This window comes from Sus scrofa, chromosome 2 (assembly GCF_000003025.6).
Source record: "Sus scrofa isolate TJ Tabasco breed Duroc chromosome 2, Sscrofa11.1, whole genome shotgun sequence".
Taxonomy (NCBI): Eukaryota; Metazoa; Chordata; class Mammalia; order Artiodactyla; family Suidae; genus Sus; species Sus scrofa.
The window spans coordinates 32,764,080-32,785,694 of NC_010444.4; the positions used below are offsets into that span (position 1 = coordinate 32,764,080).

Genomic DNA, 21,615 nt, shown 5'->3' on the forward strand with positions numbered 1-21,615 from the left:
ACAGTCAAGGTATCAGTTGGTTTATGTTCTTACCTGGAGGCTTGACTGGGAAAGGATCTATTTCTAAGCTCATCTTGGTTATTGGCAGAATTCATTACTGAGTTTCCTATTTTCTTAGCCATTATCACTGGGGAACACCTCTCATATACTAGAGGTCACTCTCAGATCCTTGCCACAGGAACCCTTTCATAACAATGAAGCTATGTTACGAACATAAACTTGGGAACAATGACTTCCCCAAGGCCAGCAAAAGAATCTCTGCCATCTCCCCTGGATTCAAAATCAGATCTCCCCAGGATAATCCCCATTTGATTAACTCAGAATCAACTAATTAGGGATCTTAATCACATCTGCAAAATCCCTCTACCTTTGCCATATAATCACTGGAGTGACATTATTCACAGGTCCTACCTACACTCAAGGGAAAGGGATTATAAAGAAAGTGTTACACTGAAGGGTAGGAGTCTTGGGACTGCTGACTTGCCTATCACATTTAACAGCTGATTTGACACAGGGAGGAGACAAAGATCACTCAAAGTTTTTAGCCTAAGTAAGAGAATACTGATGTCACTAACTGATTTGGCACAAAAGAGGAATAGATATTTAGTAAGAGAGATTGTGAGTCTTGCTTGGGATTAACAATTTTGAGTTACCTGTAGTATATCCATTTGTCCTAAACCAATTGCATCAATTTGTTTCAACAGTTTCTAATGTTTTCTTAAATGAATTGAAGAAGAGGAGCTTCTTACATCTGGAAGTGATTCTGTCATAAAGTATACATTTTTTTTTTTTATGTTACAAATGCCCATGAACTTGAGAATCAATTAGTAAGTTATTATGTTTTAGATTCATGTCTTCTTTTTATCTCAGCAACCAATCACAGAGTTTTGTTTTGGTTTTGTTTTGTTTTGTTTTTACATTGAGTTGTTTTGATAAATGCTCCTCTCAGGCTCTATTTCTGAGAATTAGCCAAACAACTTTTTTTCCTCCACGAATGTTCTTAAAATACATCTAGTAATAGCTGAATGAGTTGTTAAGCAAGCAGATAAACGAAATACCCAAAAATACCCAAGAAAATAATAGGGATAGTGCTAATATAAATTAGAATAAATAATCTAAATTCTCATTTTAAACTATCTGAATTAGACCATGGCTTTGGTGTTAATGCAGATCACGTGTTCCCTGACACAGCGAAATGCAGAATATGATTGCTTGGCATTGTTGCATTGTTTAGAAAAGAAATATTTATCAAGTGTTTTCCTAATGCCAAGCCCTATGCTCAAACTTTCACATATGCTATCTCATTTCATTCTAACAATTTTCAAATGAGGATAATATCAGCCTCATTTTCTCAGTAGATAAGGCGGTCGAGGCTGAGAAGTCAAATGTTTCACCCAAGCTGGGGAGTGGGAATGGCCAGGTCTCAGACTCAAATTTATCTTATTCTTTTGGCTATTAATCTTTCTTCAGTTCTCAGATTAGCTGTAACCTCCTCCAAGGAGCCTTTCCTGACCACCCTCTGGCTCCTCCAAGACCATGCTAGCTGCAATTCCCATCACAGTGTTTGCCCACATAACCAATTAGTGTCAAAGTGCTTGAGTTAACTTCTCAGACAGAATCCACATTCCACAGGCTGAGATTCAAATTTCGGCTTTACACTTGCTAAGTGCATGAACTTGCAAAATGAACCAAGCCTCAAGCTTTTCACTAGTAAAATAGGAATACCAGTAGTACCTGGCTCAACAGATAGTTGTGAAAATGACTTAATGAACATAAATCCTTATTGTTATCATTATCCTCATAAGATGTTATTCCTCTGAGTTGCCATTGCCTGTTTACTTTTCTGTATTTCATGCTAGATTATAAAGAGCATCTCATGGACAGAGGCTGCATCTCGTTAGCCGTGATTTCCCCAGAGCCTAGCACAGTACCTATCTGCCACATGGCTGCCACTCAAAAAAAGTTCCACTGAGGGACAGAGGGAAGGAGGAGGAAGGAAGCAGGGAAGGAAGAAGGGAGGGGGAAAAGTGAGGGAGGGAAGGAGAGAGGGGGTAGGATGCTCATTATGTAGGTATTGTTGCTTTCCTTTGGCACAACCTTAATAAAGCCATGGACTGCCATGTTTCTTGCAACATTATTCATAATATGGAAACAATATGTGTCCCTCAACAGATAAAAGGATAAAGGAGATGTGGTCTATATACATACAATGAGATACTATTCAGCTGGAAGAAAGAAGGAAATCCTGCCATTTGTGACAACTGTAGATACAATTTGAGGGGATTATGCTAAAGCTAAAAATAGAACTACCATATGATCCAGCATTTCTACTGCTGGGTATATATCCCCCCCCCAAAACCCCACACTAATTCAAAAAGGTACATGCGCCCCAAAGTTCCTAGCAGCATTATTTACAACTACCAAGAAATAGAAGCAACCTAAGTGTCAGTGAGTGGACTTGGAAGGCATTATGTTAAGTGAAATGACTTAGATGGAGAAAGACAAATACTGTATGATCTCACTTATATGTGGAATCTAAAAAAGCTAGTGAATGTAACAAAAATGAAGCAGACTCACAGATGAAGAGAACAAACTAGTGGTTACCAGTGGGGAAGGGAGAGGGGCAATATAGAGGTGAGGGAGTGGGCGGTACAAATTATTAGATGTAAGATAGGCTCAAGGAGGTACTGTATAACATGGGGAATATAGCCAATATTTTGTAATAACTGTAAATGGAAAGTAACTTTAAAAATTTTTTTTTTAAATCGTATGATTAAAAAGAAAGTCTGATAGGCAAAGACAAATAGTAACTCTTATATGGTGTCACTTATACGTGGAATCTAAAAAACTCAAAATCCCAGAAACACAGAGCAGAATGGTGGTTACCAGGGGCTGGGGAGTGGGGGCAAGAGGGAGACCTTTGTCAAAAGTACAAATTTCTAGTTATAAGATGAGTAAGTACTGAGGATCTAATGTACAGCATGGTGATTTTACCTAATAATATTGAGTTATGTGCTTGAAAGTTGCTAAGAGAGTAGATCTTAAATGTTCTCACCACACACACACACACACACACACACACAAAGTAATTATATGACATGAGAGAGTTATTAGCTAAGCTACAGCCATAATTTTATAATCTATAAATATATCAAATCAACACATTTTACACCTCAAACTTAAATAATGCTATAGGTCAATGGTATCTAAAGAAACTGAAAAAATAAAGGCATGAGAATATATGCAAATGAAAAAAGCCACTACTTCCCTTGAATTATATTTAAGGATCAGAAGCCTTAGAAAGTAGAGTTTGTTATGACATCCTTAATGCCAAGTATGATCTGGAAATCCTAATACCTAAATTGTGTCTGGAGAAAGCCAAAGCCCAAGCAATCCCTTAACAAGTGAGCATTCTCCATCCTTGGGAGGAAAGCTCCCCAGCCTCAGCCCTACAACTTGAGATGGATGTGCTCCATGTAAATTACCTCCCTATAGCATCACACTCACCCCTAGGACAGTAGCCAGTTTCCAGCCACCACTGACTCCAGTGCTATGAAAAATGTCCTAAGCTCCCACTATTGTTTTTCGGTTTTTTTTGTGGTTTTTTTAGCTCTTTTTTCTAGGGCCACACCCATGGCATATGGAAGTTCCCAGGCTAGGGGTTGAATCAGAGCTGCAGCTGCTGGCCTGCATCACAGCCCTAGCAATGCAGGATCCGAGCCTCATTTGCAACTTATGCCACAGCTCATGGCAACGCTGGATTGTTAACCCACTGAGTGAGGCCAGGGATCAAACCTGTGTCCTCGTAGATACTAGTCAGGTTTGTTACTGCTGAGCCGCAGTGGGACTGAGTTGGTTTTTTAATGTCAAATAACCAATTGTTTTAATTTAGATATAATTGACATATAACATTGTGTAAGTTTAAGGTATACGAGGAGTTGATTTGATTCATTTCATTGCAATATGACTATACTTTACCGCCATAGCATGAGTTGTTGAAAACATTTAAGGTCTAGTCTCTTAGTAACTCTCAAGTATACAATACATTATCGCTAGCTATAATCACTGTGCTGTGTATGATCTACAGAACTTACTTATTTTCTCACTGCAGATTTGTACCCTTGGACGAACATCTCCCCAAGTCCCCGCCCACCAGCTCCTATAACTACCATTCTGCTCTCTGATTCTATGTGCTCAGATTCCCACTTTTTATTTGCTCCATTTTGGCTCCACTTGTTCCACTTCATCACCTTCAGCTCCTAGCAGGCCAGGAGGGCCTGTTTTTATTCTTCCGGGGAAAGAGCACATCTGGATTTGACTGTATATAACTTGTACCTGTTTGAAGCTCTGCATGCAAATGAGAATAGAATACCCAAACAAGTGTATTTAATTAATATAGGGTCAATCAGTTTGGACACTTTTGCTAAAAGAGGATTTTACTCTTTTTTTTTTTTTTTTTTTTTTTTTTTTTGGCTTTTTAGGGCTGCACCCACAGAGTATGGAAGTTCCCTGGCTAGGGGTGAAATTGGACCTGTAGACACTGGCCTACACCATAGCAACAGCAATGCCAGATCCTAGCCTTGTCTGTGACCTACACCACAGCTCACGGCAATGCAGGATCCCTAACCCACTGAGTGAAGCCAGGGATTGAACCTATCTCCTCATGGATGTTAGTCAGATTCCTTTCCATTGAGCCATGATGGGAACACTGGATTTTACATTTCTTATCATAAAGCCAAAGTCACAGGTAAAAATGCAAATTAGGCAGAAGTAACCACAGGAAGGAGAGATGAATAGAAAACCCTATTCATTTGTGATGCAAAAATCCATTATTAGGAGCCAGTCTCCTCAGACAGCCTTGTGGATACTGCATAATTCACCAAGCCCAACTGTACTTAGGAAGTGATGGTTAAATATTGAAAATCTGATTGGAAGATGGACATGGCTTCCTGCTCTTTCCCGTAACTTGCCTTGTCTGATTTTTCTCATGAACGATGTATCACTGGAATTTTTGACTGTGATGGAGTGCACCCCCCCACCCCCACTGAGAGCTCTGCCCTGAAGGCGAGGACTCCAACTCCGTGGGAGTCATCTGATGGAGGACTTCATCCATCTCCTCTGCACCTATCATCCTCTCTTCCCTTGTCAAGCCCCAGGGTGTTGTGTGGAACTTACAAGCCTTCCCCTAGCCTGTCCCCCTCCACCAGACTGCCTCTTGCATGTTAAGGCAGCCTAATGAGTTGAAGAGACAGAGCCAGGCCAGGCTTCTTATTACAATCACATTCCACTTTCTTCAAATAAACCCAGCTCAGAACAAAAGCGAGACCTTCTGGGCACAGCCTTTGTTGTGGCTGTTTAATCATAACATTTTGGTGGGACCCAGAATATTATGATGATGGCTTTCAAGCAATTTGTGATATACATGCTTAGCAGATGATGTAACTGCACGTTGCTTTTTACTATGACAGTATACTCCACAAATGCAAACAGATGTATTTCCCATGACCTTAACCCTGACAAATAGAGTTGTTTTGTGTATTTCCCAGTTAACATTTTTTAAGAGCTTCCCAATGCAGTCTCCTAAGGTTTCTCAATATTTGTGTTTTTACACTTTTAACCATTTTGAATATCTCAGGAATGTGATAACACTAATGAGATGTTAGGGTAAGGAAAACAGTGAAAAGCGTATGGGCTCCAACTTTTACAAAAGCTTATTGTAAACTTGTTGATTTCCCTTCAGTTTAGCTCTCAATTAACTGACTAAAATGATAGGAAAGAGATTTCTGAAGCATAATATTTTGGCAAAAATATATTTAAGGGAAAACACCTAGACTAAGGTGTTATATGAATATAGGTGTGAAAGCTTAGCAAGAAGAATTCATAATGCATTGAGATCATTCTACAACAAGCAAATGAGATTTATCCTGAGAGAGTTGATATATAAAATCTATTAAAACCATCCCACTTCATGGAGTTCCCCTTGTGGCCCAGCAGAAATGAACCTGACTAGCATCCATGAAGATGCAGGTTTGATCCCTGGCCTTGCTCATTGGGTTAGGACCAGGTGTTGCCATGAGCTGTGGTGTAGGTCACAGAAGAGGCTCGGATCCTGCGTTGCTGTGGCTGTGGTGTAGGCCAGCAGCTACAGCTCCGATTTAACCCCTAGCCTGGGAACCTTCATATACCCCAGGTGCGGCCCTAAAAAGACAAAAAAATAAAATGAAACCATCCCACTTCAAATGCCATAATTGTCTCAGGTAACCATTTCCTCTTTTGTGTTTTGTTCTCCTAGTGTCTAAGTAGACGAAAAAAATGTTGAGTAGTGGAGAGCACCCCTTATTTGTGCCTATTTATTTATCCTATAGGCAGTTTCCCAATGGATCTTTACTAGTGTGGCATAACAGCTAAGAGCAGTGGTTTTCAAGTCTTGAGACTGGAATATTTTCAAAAATGTGTTACAATTGATTTTTTAAATGATGGCCTCTTATTTTGAAATAGGTTTAGACTCAAGAAATTCTGGAACCAGTACAGACTTCTCACATTTCTTCACTCAGTTTCCTCTGACGATAATGTCTTACTAACCACAGTGCATTGTTAAAACCAAGAAATTGACCTTGGTATAATACTCTTCTCAGGAAAAGACCTTATTTGTTTTTTTGGTTTTTTGTTTTTTTTGTCTTTTCAGGGCCATACCCGCAGCATATGGAGGTTCCCAGGCTGGGGGTCTAATCAGAGCTGCAGCCACTGGCCTACACCACAGCCACAGCAATGCCAGATCCAAGCTGCGTCTGTGACCTACTCCACAGCTCATGGCAACGCCAGATCCTTAACCCACTGGGCGAAGCCAGGGATCGAACCCATCACCTCATAGTTCCTAGTCAGATTTGTTTCTGCTGTTCCACTACAGGAACTCCGGAAAAGGCCTTATTTGGATTTCTCCAGTTCTACATGGACTTGTGTGTATGTGTGTGTGTGTGCATGTGCGTGTGCACACGTGTGTATAGGAATAGAAGGTAGGTAGGTGTGCGTGTGTCACTCTGTAATTTAAGTGACCATCACCCCATTAAGGATAAAGAACTGTTCTATCACTGCAAAGAAACTCCTTTGGGTTACACCTTATAAGTCATATCCTATCTCTAAACCTAACTTTCTGGCAATCACTGTGTTATACCATTATGACTTTTTCTCTTCAAGAATGTCACATAGTGGAAATATACCCTATGTTACTGCTTGTGATTGACTTCTTTCACTCAGCATAATTCCTATGAAATTCATCTAAATTGCTATATGTATAAATAGTTAATTCCGTTTTATTGCTGAGTATTATTCCATAGTACGAGATGTACCACAGTTAATCAGTTCACCTGCTGTAGGACACTTGGGTTGTTTCCAGTTTTTGACAGTTACAGAGAAAACCGAAATGAACATTCGTGTACGGGTTTTTGTGTAAATGTAACTTTTCATTTGCTGGGTCATATGGCTTGTATATGTTTAATTTAGTAGGAAACTGCCTAACTTTTCCTAACATGGCTGTACCATTTTACATTCCTGGTCAGCACTTGGCACTATCAGTATTATTTATTTTTATTATTCTAATATGTGTGTGATAGTAGCACCTATAATTTTAATTGAGACTTATGATGTTGAAAATTTTTCTATGTGCTTACCATCAGTATGTTCTTTTTAGACAAGTATTCATTCAATTTTTTTCCATATTCAAATTAGATTTTTGTTTTCTTACTGTTAAGAGAGTTCTTTATTCTGAATACAAGTTTGGTATCAGATAGGTGATGTGAAAATACTTTTTTAAAAAAATTTTTTGCTCTATGGCTTGTTTTCTTTTAACAGGTATTTTATAAAAGGTGAAGTATTTTCATTATTGATGAAATCCAACTTATCAATTTTGCTTCATTATTGGTGCAGGGCAGGGATAAATGTCAAGGTTCCATGTACAGGCTTTATAAGACAGGGGTACCTCCTTATTACTGAAGGACAGTGTTTGTTATGGACTGAATTTGTGCTCTCCTCCACCAGATCCATATGTTGAATCTTTAACCACCAGTGTGATTGTATTTGGAGATAGGGCCTTGAAGGAGGTAACTAAGATTAAATGATACTGTAAAGGTGGGGCCCTAATCCAATAGGATTAGTGTCCTTATGAGAAGAGACAGCTTTCCCTCTGCATATGCAGGGAGGAAAAGGCATGTGAAGACACAGTGAGAAGGTGAATTTCTGAGAGGCAGGGATAGAGGTCTCACCAGAAACCACCCCTGCTGGCACCATAATTTGGACTTCCAGCCTCCAAAACTGTGAGAGAATAAGTTTCTGGTGTTTATGCCCCCCAGTCTGTGGTGTTCTGTTATGGCAGCCCCAGCAGACTAATAGATAGAGAAAGTCAGGATTCTACCTGCAATTCTACAGGGGAGGCCATCACCTCCTTATTGCAAAGGAGCGGGACAACAGGGTCCTAGCCATGGACTCTACCCTGCAGTGCCCATCATGGTGCAAGAGGGACATGACCTCCTCATAGTCCACACCTTGAGTGCAGACACATATGCGTAAAGGTTTCTGACCCACCTGACTATACTTTTCACAAAGTACTTTCCACAGTCCTTCTGCTAGAGAGCCTTGGCTCCATTTGGGGTAAATTTTTTTACCTGCACCTGTTTCCAAGTTGTAGGCTTCTCTAGTCACAAGACAAGCACAAAGAGGAGGCAAGGAAAAAACCCAGAGAACTTGCTTCCAGGTAGTTCCTTGAGTCCTGAGGTCCCTAGCAAATCTGTCTTTTCTTCCCCATTTTTCAGGCTTATGTATTTTGTCCAGGGTTTATTTGTTCTGATTAGTGAGAGGAGGAAAATGAAATGTGTTTCCTTTATCATGTCCAGAAGTGGAAACTAAAATTTATTTATTTTTTTATGATTTTTACTTTGTCCATTATAGTTGATTTACAGTGTTCTGTCAATTTCTACTGTATAGCAAAGTGACCCAGTCATATATATATATATATATATACACACATATATTCTTTTTCTCACATTATCCTCTGTCATGTTCCATCACAAATGACTAGATATAGTTCCCTGTGCTATACAGCAGGATATAATTGCTTACCCACTCCAAATGCAATAGTTTGCATCCATTAACCCCAAACTCCCAGTCCATCCCACTCCCTCCCTCTCCCCCTTAGCAACCACAAGTCCATTCTTCCAGTCTATGAGTTTCTTTTCTGTGGAAAGCTTCATTTGTATACAATTGATTTTTTTTATGTCAGGTTAAAAATAAGATTTCAGGAGAGTAATAGCAGCATTCTTGGGGGTTTCCTTGATAGGACATCCACAGGATTTATTGACTTGGTCAGATACAGAAGAGGAAACACTGGACTGTGGTAGATTAAGTTTTTGTCTCAGTTTTTGTGTGACTTTGGGCAAATTACCTCATCTTTCCCTCTCAGTTTCTTCATCTATCAAAGGTGTAATTGGACTCTATCTGGATTAAAAATATGTTTAAGATTTTGAGTCAACAAATGATATAGGAAAATGTTTTGAGAAGTACTCTAAGACCATGATTAGGCTTAGCGAGAAGGAACACTGTATTTAGTTAGTAATACTGGCCTTATGCCCAAGATAAGATCATTTGTTTTTTTATCACTGGACTAGAAGATCTCTAAGAACTTTTTCAAGCCTAAAATTCTATCATTTTATGAGACTTACACACTACCTACACACCAAAAAGGCACCTTAAAATTCTATTTATACAAAAAGAAAATTAACTTAATATATAGATATTTAAAATGAAGGCAGGAGTTCCCATTGTGGCTCAGCAGAAACGAACCTGACATTATCCATGAGGATGTGGGTTTGATCCCTGGCCTCACTCAGAGGGTTAAGGATCTGATATTGCCATGAGCTGTGGTGTAGGTCAGAGATGTGGCTCAGATCCCATGTTGCTATGGCTGTAGTGTAGGCCTATAGGTGCAGCTCCGATTTGACCCCTAGCCTGGAAACTTCCATATGCGTCGGGTATGGCCCTAAAATTAAAAAAGAAAATAAAAGAAAAATAAAAAGTAAAATGAAGGCAAAAAATATTTTAAATATTATCTTCAACCATATTGGGAACACAGAATGAAATAGTTGAGGAAAAAATTTTTATCAAGGGCCTCCTGACAGCCATGGCAAAAGTGGAAACTCATTGGTTATCTAGCTCTGATGCTTTCACTTTGCTTCCGTTTACCTCCTTTCCTACCTTCTAATGAACAGCTAAAATTTTCCATATTCTCTTTTTTCTCAATGAATTTGAAAGCTATAGAGAGTATTTCTACCCCTTTAATGGTTGTTCTTAAATTTTAAAAATATAGGAGTTCCCGTCGTGGCGCAGTGGTTAACGAATCCGACTAGGAACCATGAGGTTGCGGGTTCGGTCCCTGCCCTTGCTCAGTGGGTTAACGATCCGGCGTTGCCGTGAGCTGTGGTGTAGGTCGCAGACGCGGCTCAGATCCTGCGTTGCTGTGGCTCTGGTGTAGGCCGGCGGCTACAGCTCCGATTCAACCCCTAGCCTGGGAACCTCCATATGCCGCAGGAGCGGCCCAAGAAATAGCAACAATAACAACAACAACAACAACAAAAAAAAAAGAGAGACAAAAGACAAAAAAAAAAAAAAAAAAAAAAAAAAAAAAAAAAAAAATTTTAAAAATATAAGTGTTTCAAGAAGATTGTAACATTATTTAATATCAGTATCTATATCCTCCTCTCAGATAGGACAAAAATATTAAAACACTAAGTATCCAGTGAAGACTCCATTTCATTTTCTTTTATTGTTGCTCAGAGATTTAATTTCATTTTTTCGGATACTTCTCCACTTACTCTTTTCAGTTTCTCTGCTTGCTTTTGTATCATGCATCACAGTCTTCCTCTCTGAGCTCAATTTTATTCTTGCTAAATTACATCCTTCATAGTTCTGTCACTGATGGCTCATGAGCGAAATTTTTTCTTTATCTTTGTTTGTAGAAAGATGTTTTTTATTTCTCTTTAATGAATGAGAATATGTCGCCACTAGCAGCAATCACAAGTTAGGATGGCCAGTCAAATGCACTAGGCACAGTAAGATTGAATGTATTATTACATCTATTTAGGTTTATAGAGGAAGTCAGGAAAAACAGTATTTTTTTTACATTGGAGAGACCCTGAAGCTCTATATGTACACAGCTTCTTGTTTCTCCCCTTTCCTAAACGGGATGCATGAAACAATAGGGATAACTTCAACATGCATATGGCTTAACTTGGCGGAGAAGCCACTGCCTCAGTTTACCATCAACCTGCTATATTGTTCCTGTCACACAGGCCCAAGGTTTGTATGCCCCCTTACAGCAACATCAATCCTGATGTACTCCCACCAATCAAGGATTTCACGGTAAATAATACAGATATTTTCTCTTAAAATGTTACATCCCACATTTAACTTTTTTTAAAAAATGTACATTGTATTGGAGTATAGGTGATTTACATTGTTGTGTTGGTTTCAGGTATATAGCAAAGTGAATCAGCCATACAAATACATACAGATGTACCCATTCTTTTTCAGATTCTATCCCTATATAGGCTATCACAGTATTGAATAGATTTATCCAAGATATATAACACAGCATGTGTCCAAGGGAGTGACGCTGTGAGAAAGAACTTTTTTACAGGAAAGCCTTATTGTGGTTAGGTCCCAGAACTGATGTTAGAATTTTACTCTCAGGTTGTTTAGGTGGGCATAAAACTCTAGATTGAGAGTGATTTCCCCCCACCCCAGCAATTTGTAAATACTGTTCCATTGTCACCTGGTATCTGTAGTTGCCAGTGGGAAGTCAGTTGCCTGCCTAATGGTCATTCCTTTAAGAATCTGATTTTTGGAGTTTCTGTTGTGGCTCAGTGGTTAACGAATCTGACTAGGAACCATGAGGTTGCAGGTTTGATCTCTGGCCTTGCTCAGTGGGCTAGGGATCCAGCATTGCTGTGAGCTGTGGTGTAGTTTGCAGACGTGGCTTGGATCCCATGTTGCTGTGGCTTTGGTGTAGGCTGGAGACTACAGCTCTAATTAGACCCCTAGCCTGGGAACCTCCATATGCCATGATTGCAGCCCTGGAAAAGACCAAAAAAAAAAACATCTGATTTTTCTCTCTAACAGATTTTAACGTTTTCTTTGTATTTTTAATTTCATTATAATTCATCTAAGCATGAATTTATTTTCATGTATCATCCTTATACTCTGGATTATATTTTTACCTGAGGATTTTTGTCTTCAATTTGTCTTTAGCCAATGTTTCAATTATTGCTTCTCCACTCTATTTTATTCTAATTTTTTTGAGCTTCTACCAGACCTAAGTTTTACTTCCTTGGTCCACACTCCATTTCTTCAAACTGCTTTTTCACAAGTTTCTCAGTTCTGCTTTTTTGATTTATTAATTACCTCTTTGATTGTGTCCTCTCTAAAGGTTATGCAAACATATTTCCAGAATTTCTACTAATAGGCTGTATTTAGATTTGCCTATTATGTGTTTATTTCTGCATATTTGTTCCATATTTTTATTCTTCGTTATAAATATTTTCCTTTCTTTCCCCTCTAGTGAAAGTCCCTAAATATCTTACCATAAAACCTTTTTCAGTTTGTTCAATTATCTTACACTTCACCTGAAAGGGAATGAATGATTTATTAATAAATTATAAATTATTTAATATTTTGGTAGCATTTTTTTCTTCACGAATTATGGAATTTGGATTTTCAAGTTTCTCTTGAGAAGGAGCAAGTTTTGTTGATTATTTAGGGGTTTATTCCTCCATTATGCTCTCTCCTTCCTTTCTTTTCTGATGGTTTTTTGGTTGCCCCCTCCCAACCCTTGTAGGCTGCCAAGCTAGAGCTATATCTGACACTGTTACATCAGTTATTGTGCCCCATAGAGATAGGCTAATGAAGCAGGAATTGTGACTTTAGAGCTCTGTTCACTGGTGCAGAAGTCTTCTTGTCTAACATCCTGGCTTCAAAGCTGTGTCTGCATCTCATCTTCCTGGACATTCATATAGTAGTAGGCAAATGATTTTTATTTTTCTGTTTTTAAGCTGCTTTTCATGGCACCCCATCCCTAATTTTAAAGAATGATCCTAGGTCTGATCCCCACTTGCTTGGCACCTTTATAGCCTGTTACCCCGTGGGAGCTGAACTCTAGTTACCTCTGCCTTTTTACAGTGCCAGAGTCCAGCAGATCCCTAGCAATGTTTCTGTTCTCTTTCTGATCCAAAGACCATTTATTTTGTTCTTTAGGGTGGTATTATCCCTTCAATTTTCTCTTTTATTATTTTTATAATAACTCTCAGAGAAGGAGGTTGCTCAAAATTGAAACTTTGTCCTGAGCAGAACCAAGATAGCTCTCAATATAAAAAGTATTTCACGTCTTTAGAAACACTTCTTTTCTTGATAATACATTTAGTAAGATAATGGGAAAATATTTTAGAGGTGGTTCTTCAGAAGTAGACATGTCTTTACCGCCCCTGCACATGACCTGATAGCATATTACTTAAATGTTAACCAGTGATGACATTTCTAATGGAATTAGAGCTGTAGTCCAAATTTTTAAGTGGGTTTGAGGTTAAAACATAGAGCCTGAATGGTGAGCTCCAAATATCCCTCAAATATCACTCTTCTCAGCTAAGCTTTTTGACAAGGCTAAATATCAGTCAGGCCAAGATTGAGCTCTTTAGAGGAAGTGAAGACATTGTGTTGATTGAAAAGAGATCCATATGCTTTAAGCATATGTTTTAGACTGTCAGGTGGCAAGGCTGACATTCCGTTGTGAAAATTCAGGAGCCTGACTTGTATTCTCACCCCAGCAGAAGGTCTTCCCACCCTATCCCCCTAAGTGAGCCATAGCAGAGCCTGTGAAAAAGTGCAACTTTTTATTTATAAAGAGCTTCAGGAGTTCCCATTGTGGCTCAGAGGGTTAAGAACCTGACTAGTACCCAGGAGGATGCAGGTTCAATCCCTGACCTTGCTCAGTGTGTTAAGGATCTGGCATTGCCATGAATTGTGGTGTAGGTTGCAGATGTGGCTCAGATCTGGAGTTGCTGTGGCTGTGGTGTAGGCCTGCAGCTGCAGCTCTGATTCAGCCTCAGGTCTGGGAACTTCCATGTGCCTCAGGTGCAGCCCTAAAAAGGTTTTGGGGAGAAGAGCTTCAAATTTTCTCCATGTCTTAATAGAAACCTCATTCAAGGTCTTCTATAGAACTAGGAATTTTTTGAAACCCAGAATAAAATATTGATAAGAGACCTTAATTTGAAGGAAGAGACATAGGTGGCCCTGTTTGTTCTCTTTATTCAAAGGTGAATATATATTCAACAAGGAACCTCCGCATGACCATCTGAGACTCAGTTCTAGCAAAGGATAAGAAGGTCATGGTCAGTTGATTCTGTCCTTGAAGGATTAAGTCATAATAAAACAAGAAGCAAAGGGAGAAGCCAGAAAATGACTAGTCATCGTGAGACATAAAAAGACTAAACTAAGGCAGTGAGAATGTGGAAGAGAAAAGGATTTTTTCGTAGTGGTTGTACAAGTATAAATGCAATAAAATTCATTGAGTTTCTTAATAAAATAAAATGTATGTCATGGAGTTCCCATTGCAGCTCAGCAAGTTAAAAACCTGGCATAGTGTCCATGAGGGTGAGGGTTCATTCCCTGTTCTTGCTCAGTTAAGGATCCAGCATTGCTGCAAGCTGTGGCAGTAGGTTGCAGATGTGGCTTGGATCTGGCGTGGCTGTGGTTGTGGCCAGCAGCTGCAGTCCTTACCTGGGGACTTCCACATGCTGCAGGTGCAACTGTAAAAATAAATAAATAAATAAATGTATTTAAGAGGTAGAATTCTTGTAGACTGTAGAGTAAGGATATAGGAAAATTTTATAACTCAAGGAGGAAAATTTTATAACTCTGGAAAATTTTATAACTCTCACATCTTTTGCATGTTTGATGGGGATGACTGATGGAGCCATTCATCAGCACAAATATGGGAAGAAGAGAAGGAAAGAGAGTCATAAGGCAAATGGTTCAGCTGTTGGGTAGATTCGACTTAAAGTGTTTGGAGGACATCCAGGAGGAGAATCCAGTGGGCAGTGAATACATGGTGGATTTCAGGACAAAAACTATAAATGTTGGAGTCATTAGTATGTAGGGAATAGAGAATGAACAGAGAAAGAGCTCTAGAGGGGAGAGCAGGAGAGTTATCGCTTCTCATTCCAGCATTAAATTCTCAAACAGTTCAGGTAAGTGAACAAAAAGGACAGGATTGGCACTTTTTTCTTTCTCTTTTTAGGAGGTTCCCAAGACAGAGGTCAAATTGGAGCTGTAGCCACCAGCCTACACCACAGCCACAGCAACGCTGGCTCCAAGCTGCATCTTCAACCTATACCACAGCTCATGGCAACGCCCAATCCTTAACCCATTGAGCAAGGCCAGTGATGGAACCTGCATCCTCATGGATAACCTCAGGTTAACCTCAGGTTCCTTAACTTCTGAGCCAGGACAGGAACTCCAGGATTGGCACTTTTAATACCCCAGAGCCACAGGACTGCTACCTACCTTTCTTTATGTTTGTTATGCCTTGGAATTGGCTCAGTATGTCTTAAGCACTGACAAAATAACCAAGTAAACTGAAAATAAGGATTCGGAACCAGCTTCGTTTCCTGAAATACGTAACTGCTGGTAAAAAGCTCAGCCTGGGGAGAGAGGACAAGATGGCGGAGGAGTAGGGGGACACGCTCGCCCTCTCCCACAAACACAACAAAAAAAGCACATCTACAGAAGAAATGACTCGCACAGAACAACAACCAATCGCTGGCAGAGGAACCTAAACTCCAATAACGGCAAGAAGTTCGTGACATTATTGGGCAGAACGGGAGAAAAGAGGAGAGTGAGAGAAGGTGAATCCGAGCGGGACGGGCGCTCCCGAAAGGGAACTGCGGAGGAGAAAGGGATCCCGCACCCTGGAAAGTCTCCTACCGGGGGAAAGATCAAACGAACGGGAGGAATCTCCAGATGCAGAGAAGAGTGTAGCAGTAAGTCGGAGTACGGAAAAACGATCAAGAACCCAACGGACCATCTGAACTACGGGCACAGTCACCAAAAATTGAGACGCCTGGGTGGGGGCTGGGCACCGAATCCTCGGCTCCAGAGGTTAGTCCCCGGGAAAGGGCCGGGGGACGCCTGGGTGGGGGCTGGGCACCGAGACCTCAGCTCTGAAGGTTGGTCCCCGAGAGGGGGCCGGGGGACGCCTGGGTTGGGGCTGGGCACAGAGACCTCGCCTCCGAAGGTTAGTCCCCAAGAAAGGGCCGGGGGGCGCCGCCTGGGTGGGGGCTGGGCACCGAGACCTCGGCTCCAGAGATTAGTCCCCGGGCTAGGGGGGCGGGGAAGAGCGGAAACTGCTTGGGAGGTCTCTAAACCATTTGACGGGGCAGAGACTGCCTGGGAGACTAGAAAACAAAGCTGTCGCAGAGGAAGGGAGCAATACTCTAGGGGCGGGGAAGTGGAAAGCCGCCTCAGAGGGAACCTGGGAGAAGAGCCTGGTCTGCGCCCGTGCTGGGGAGGGGAGAGAAGAAGGGGTGGGTCCCCATAGAATACCCCCCACGCCACAGCAAGCTTACAGGCCCGCTAGCTAGCAGAAAGCTGTGCTTCCCAGTGCATTCCCTCCCCCCACCCCCGCCACCCCCTACGCTCTCGCCGAACCTGGGGCTGCCTGCCATCCAGGAGGGCTGGCCTCAACAATTGCCTGAAGCCTACCACCGCAGGGGCTCTCCCTGCACAGGCCTGCTTGCCCTTTGGAGGGGCTACACTTCCACAGAGCAGCACCAAACACCACCAGGCCCCTAGAAAAGGCCTGCAGCCCAGAAAAGCTAGAACAAGCCTAGCCAGGCCGTGAATAGATCGACCTAATTCTCCGACGGTTTTTCTGAGACGGGCTCCCCCGGGGAGGAGCCTCTTGAGTCTCCAAGGGCCTTGCTACACGCCCAAGACCCCAGGGGGTGCTAAGACCTAGTGGACCAGCTGCATAGGACTGCCAGCTCCAGGCAGGACCCCCTGCAGCCCAGAAAAGCTGCAACAAGCCTGGCCGAATTGGGAAAAGATCTCAGACGGTCTCTCTGAGTCGGGCTGTCCTGGGGAGGAACCTCTTGAGTCTCCAAGGGCCCTGCTACCCGCCCAAGACCCCAAGGGGTGCTGAGACCTAGTGGACCAGCTGCATAGGACTGCCAGCTCCAGGCAGGACCCCCTGCAGCCCAGAAAAGCTGCAACAAGCCTGGCGGAATCGGGAAAAGATCTCAGACGGTCTTTCTGAGTCAGGCTGTCCTGGGGAGGAGCCTCTTGAGTCTCCAAGGGCCCTGCTACCCGCCCAAGACCCCAGGGGGTGCTGAGACCTAGTGGACCAGCTGCATAGGACTGCCAGCTCCAGGCAGGACCCCCTGCAGCCCAGAAAAGCTGCAACAAACCTGGCGGAATCGGGAAAAGATCTCAGACGGTCTTTCTGAGTCGGGCTGTCCTGGGGAGGAGCCTCTTGAGCCTCCAAGGGCCCTGCTACCCGCCCAAGACCCCAGGGGGTGCTGAGACCTAGTGGACCAGCTGCATAGGACTGCCAGCTCCAGGCAGGACCCCCTGCAGCCCAGAAAAGCTGCAACAAGCCTGGCCGAATCGGGAAAAGATCTCAAACGGTCTTTCTGAATCGGGCTGCCCTGGGGAGGAGCCTCTTGAGTCTCCAAGGGCCCTGCTACCCGCCCAAGACCCCAAGGGGTGCTGAGACCTAGTGGACCAGCTGCATAGGACTGCCAGCTCCAGGCAGGACCCCCTGCAGCCCAGAAAAGCTGCAACAAGCCTGGCCGACTTGGGAAAAGATCTCAGACGGTCTTTCTGAGTCGGGCTGTTCTGGGGAGGAGCCTCTTGAGTCTCCAAAGGCCCTGCTACCCGCCCAAGACCCCAAGGGGTGCTGAGACCTAGTGGACCAGCTGCATAGGACTGCCAGCTCCAGGCAGGACCCCCTGCAGCCCAGAAAAGCTGCAACAAGCCTGGCGGAATCGGGAAAAGATCTCAGACGGTCTTTCTGAGTCGGGCTGCCCTGGGGAGGAACCTCTTGAGTCTCCAAGGGCCCTGCTACCCGCCCAAGACCCCAGGGGGTGCTGAGAACCAAGTGAAATCTGCTACCATCGTGGGGTGGACCTCCCAGTCCTGTCTGCCCTCAGGAAGTCCTCCTTTGCTTCAAAGAAACACTGTTAGCCCCATCAACACTCCAGAAAAGCCACACTGCCTCAAAAAAAGATTGACCAACAACGACAGCCCTCAGGAAATATTCCAGGGCAGTGACAAGGCAAACACTACCCGATAACGGAGAGTACAACTCCCTCAGGAGAAAGAAGACAACAAGCAAGATGAAGAAGCTGAGAAACCACCCCCAGTCAAACCAACAGGAGAACTCACCTAAAACAGTCAACAATGAAACTGATCTCTGCAGTCTGACAGACATGGAGTTCAAAAGAGAAATAGTGAAAATACTGAAGGAATTAAGAGAAGATATGAACAGCAATGCAGATACCCTCAGAAAGGAGCTAGAAAATATAAGGAGGAGCCAAGAAAAACTAGAACATTCATTTGCAGAGATGCAAACTGAACTAGGGGCAGTAAAAACCAGAATGAATAATGCAGAAGAACGAATCAGTGATATGGAAGATAGAATAATGGAAATCACTCAATCTGGTCAACAGACAGAAAACCGAATCAAAAAACTGGAAAGCAATATAAGAGACCTATGGGATAATATAAAACGGGCCAATCTACGCATAATAGGAATTCCAGAAGGAGTAGAAAAAGATAAGGGAATGGAAAATATATTTGAAGAAATTATTGCTGGAAACTTCCCAAATCTAAAGGATACTGGATTCAAGATACAAGAAGCACAGAGGGCCCCAAACAAACTGAACCCAAACAGACCCACACCAAGACACATCATAATAAAAATGGCAAAAGTTAGTGATAAAGAGAGGATCCTCAAGGCAGCAAGAGAAAAACAGAATGTTACCTACAAGGGAACCCCCATAAGAATATCAGCTGATTTCTCTACAGAAACACTACAGGCCAGGAGGGAATGGCAAGAGATATTTAAAGTGCTCAAAGGAAAAAATATGCAACCTAGAATACTTTATCCAGCAAGAATATCATTTAAAATAGAAGGGGAAATAAAAATTTTTCCCAACAAACAAAAACTTAAAGAATACAGCAACACAAAACCCAGGTTAAAGGAAATATTGAAAGGGCTTCTCTAAACCAAAAAGAAAGGAAGGAAAGGGAAGAAAAAAGAAAAGAAAAAAAAAAAAGAAGAAGAAGAAGAGGAAGAACTAGGACTGAGGAAGATACAATCAGAGAGCAGTCACTCAAATAAGCCAGCATACAGATTTAATCATGAACATGCTTCAAACAAAATAAAATTAAAAAGAAAAAAATAAAAGAGTCATCAAAACCATAAAATGTGGGCAAGGGATGTTAGGAGGTAAATAATCCTTTTTGTTTGTATGTATGTCTCTCTTCTTAATTTTAATATAATAATGAAGTGTTTGAACTTACAGGACCATCAGGCTAAAACACACAATTATGGGAAGGGGTTAGCATACTTAAAAAACAGGGCAACCACAAGCCAAAACCAAATATTGCATTTGCAAAAAATGAAAAAAAAAAATACACTCAAGCAGATAATAACAGGAGACCATCCAACCAAAAAAAAAAAAAAAAAAAAAAAAAAAAGAAAGGAAGAATGGAGAACCATAGAATCAACTGGAACACGAGGATCAAATGGCAATAAATAATCATCTATCAATTATCACCTTAAATGTCAATGGACTGAATGCCCCAATCAAAAGACACAGAATGGCTGAGTGGATAAAAAGGCAAAAACCTTCAATATGCTGCCTACAAGAAACTCACCTTAGGACAAAAGATACATATAGATTGAAAGTGAAAGGCTGGGGAAAAGTATTTCATGCCAATAGACATGACAGAAAAGCAGGAGTTGCAACGCTCATATCAGACAAAATAGACTTTAAAACAAAAGACATAAAGAAAGACAAAGAAGGACACTATTTAATGATTAAGGGATCCATCCAAGGAGAGGATGTTACTATCATCAACATATATGCCCCAAACATAGGAGCACCCAGATACATACAACAAATATTAACAGACATAAAGGGAGATATTGATGAGAATACAATCATAGTAGGAGACCTAAATACCCCCCTCACATCAATGGACAGATCCTCTAGACAGAAAACCAATAAAGCAACAGAGATCCTAAAGGAAACAATAGAAAAGTTAGACTTAATTGATATCTTCAGGACACTACATCCAAAAAAATCAGAATACACATTCTTCTCAAATGCTCATGGAACATTCTCAAGAATCGACCACATATTGGGACATAAAGCGAATCTCAATAAATTTAGGAGCATAGAAATTATCTCAAGTATCTTCTCTGACCACAATGCCATGAAATTAGAAATCAACCATGGGAAAAGGAAAGAGAAAAAACCTACTCCATGGAGACTAAACAACATGCTACTAAAAAACCAATGGGTCAATGAGGAAATCAAGAAGGAAATTAAAAACTATCTTGAAACAAATGATAATGAAGACACAACCTCTCAAAATCTATGGGATGCTGCGAAAGCAGTGCTCAGAGGGAAATTTATAGCAATACAGGCCTTTCTCAAAAAAGAAGAAAGATCCCAAATTGACAACTTAACCCTCCACCTAAATGAATTAGAAAAAGAAGAACAAAGAAGTCCTAAAGTCAGCAGAAGGAAGGAAATTGTAAAGATCAAAGAAGAAATCAATAAAATAGAGACTCAAAAAACAATAGAGAAAATTAATAAAACCAAGAGCTGGTTCTTTGAAAAGGTGAACAAAATTGATAAACCCCTGGCCAGACTCACTAAAAAGAGGAGAGAAAGAACCCAAATCACCAAAATTATAAATGAAAAAGGAGAAATCACAACGGATACAGCAGAAATACAAAAAACCATAAGAGAATACTATGAACAACTATATGGCAATAAGTTTGACAATCTGGAAGAAATGGACAATTTTCTAGAATCTTACAGCCTGCCAAAACTGAATCAAGCAGAAACAGACCAACTGAACAGACCAATCACCAGAAATGAAATTGAAGAGGTCATAAAAGCACTCCCTACAAATAAAAGCCCAGGACCAGATGGCTTCACAGGTGAATTCTATCAAACATATAAAGAGGAATTGGTGCCCATCCTCCTTAAACTCTTTCAAAAGGTTGAAGAAGAAGGAATACTCCCAAAGACATTCTATGAGGCCACCATCACCCTCATTCCAAAACCAGGCAGAGATACCACCAAAAAAGAAAACTATCGCCCAATATCATTGATGAATATAGATGCAAAAATTCTCAACAAAATCTTAGCCAACCGAATCCAACAACATATCAAAAAAATTATACACCATGACCAGGTTGGGTTCATCCCAGGTTCACAAGGATGGTTCAACATACGCAAATCAATCAACATCATACACCACATTAACAAAAAAAAAGTC

The 21,615-nt window shown here is 41.3% G+C and overlaps 1 long non-coding RNA gene across 1 annotated transcript in view; it reads left to right on the forward strand.

The window, feature by feature from the left end:
* Positions 696–21,615, forward strand: part of LOC110259285 — a 28,748-nt gene continuing 7,828 nt past the window's right edge. Inside the window, exon 1 of the long non-coding RNA XR_002341533.1 lies at positions 696–773. This is a non-coding gene — a long non-coding RNA (uncharacterized LOC110259285). The remainder of the gene's footprint in view (positions 774–21,615) is intronic.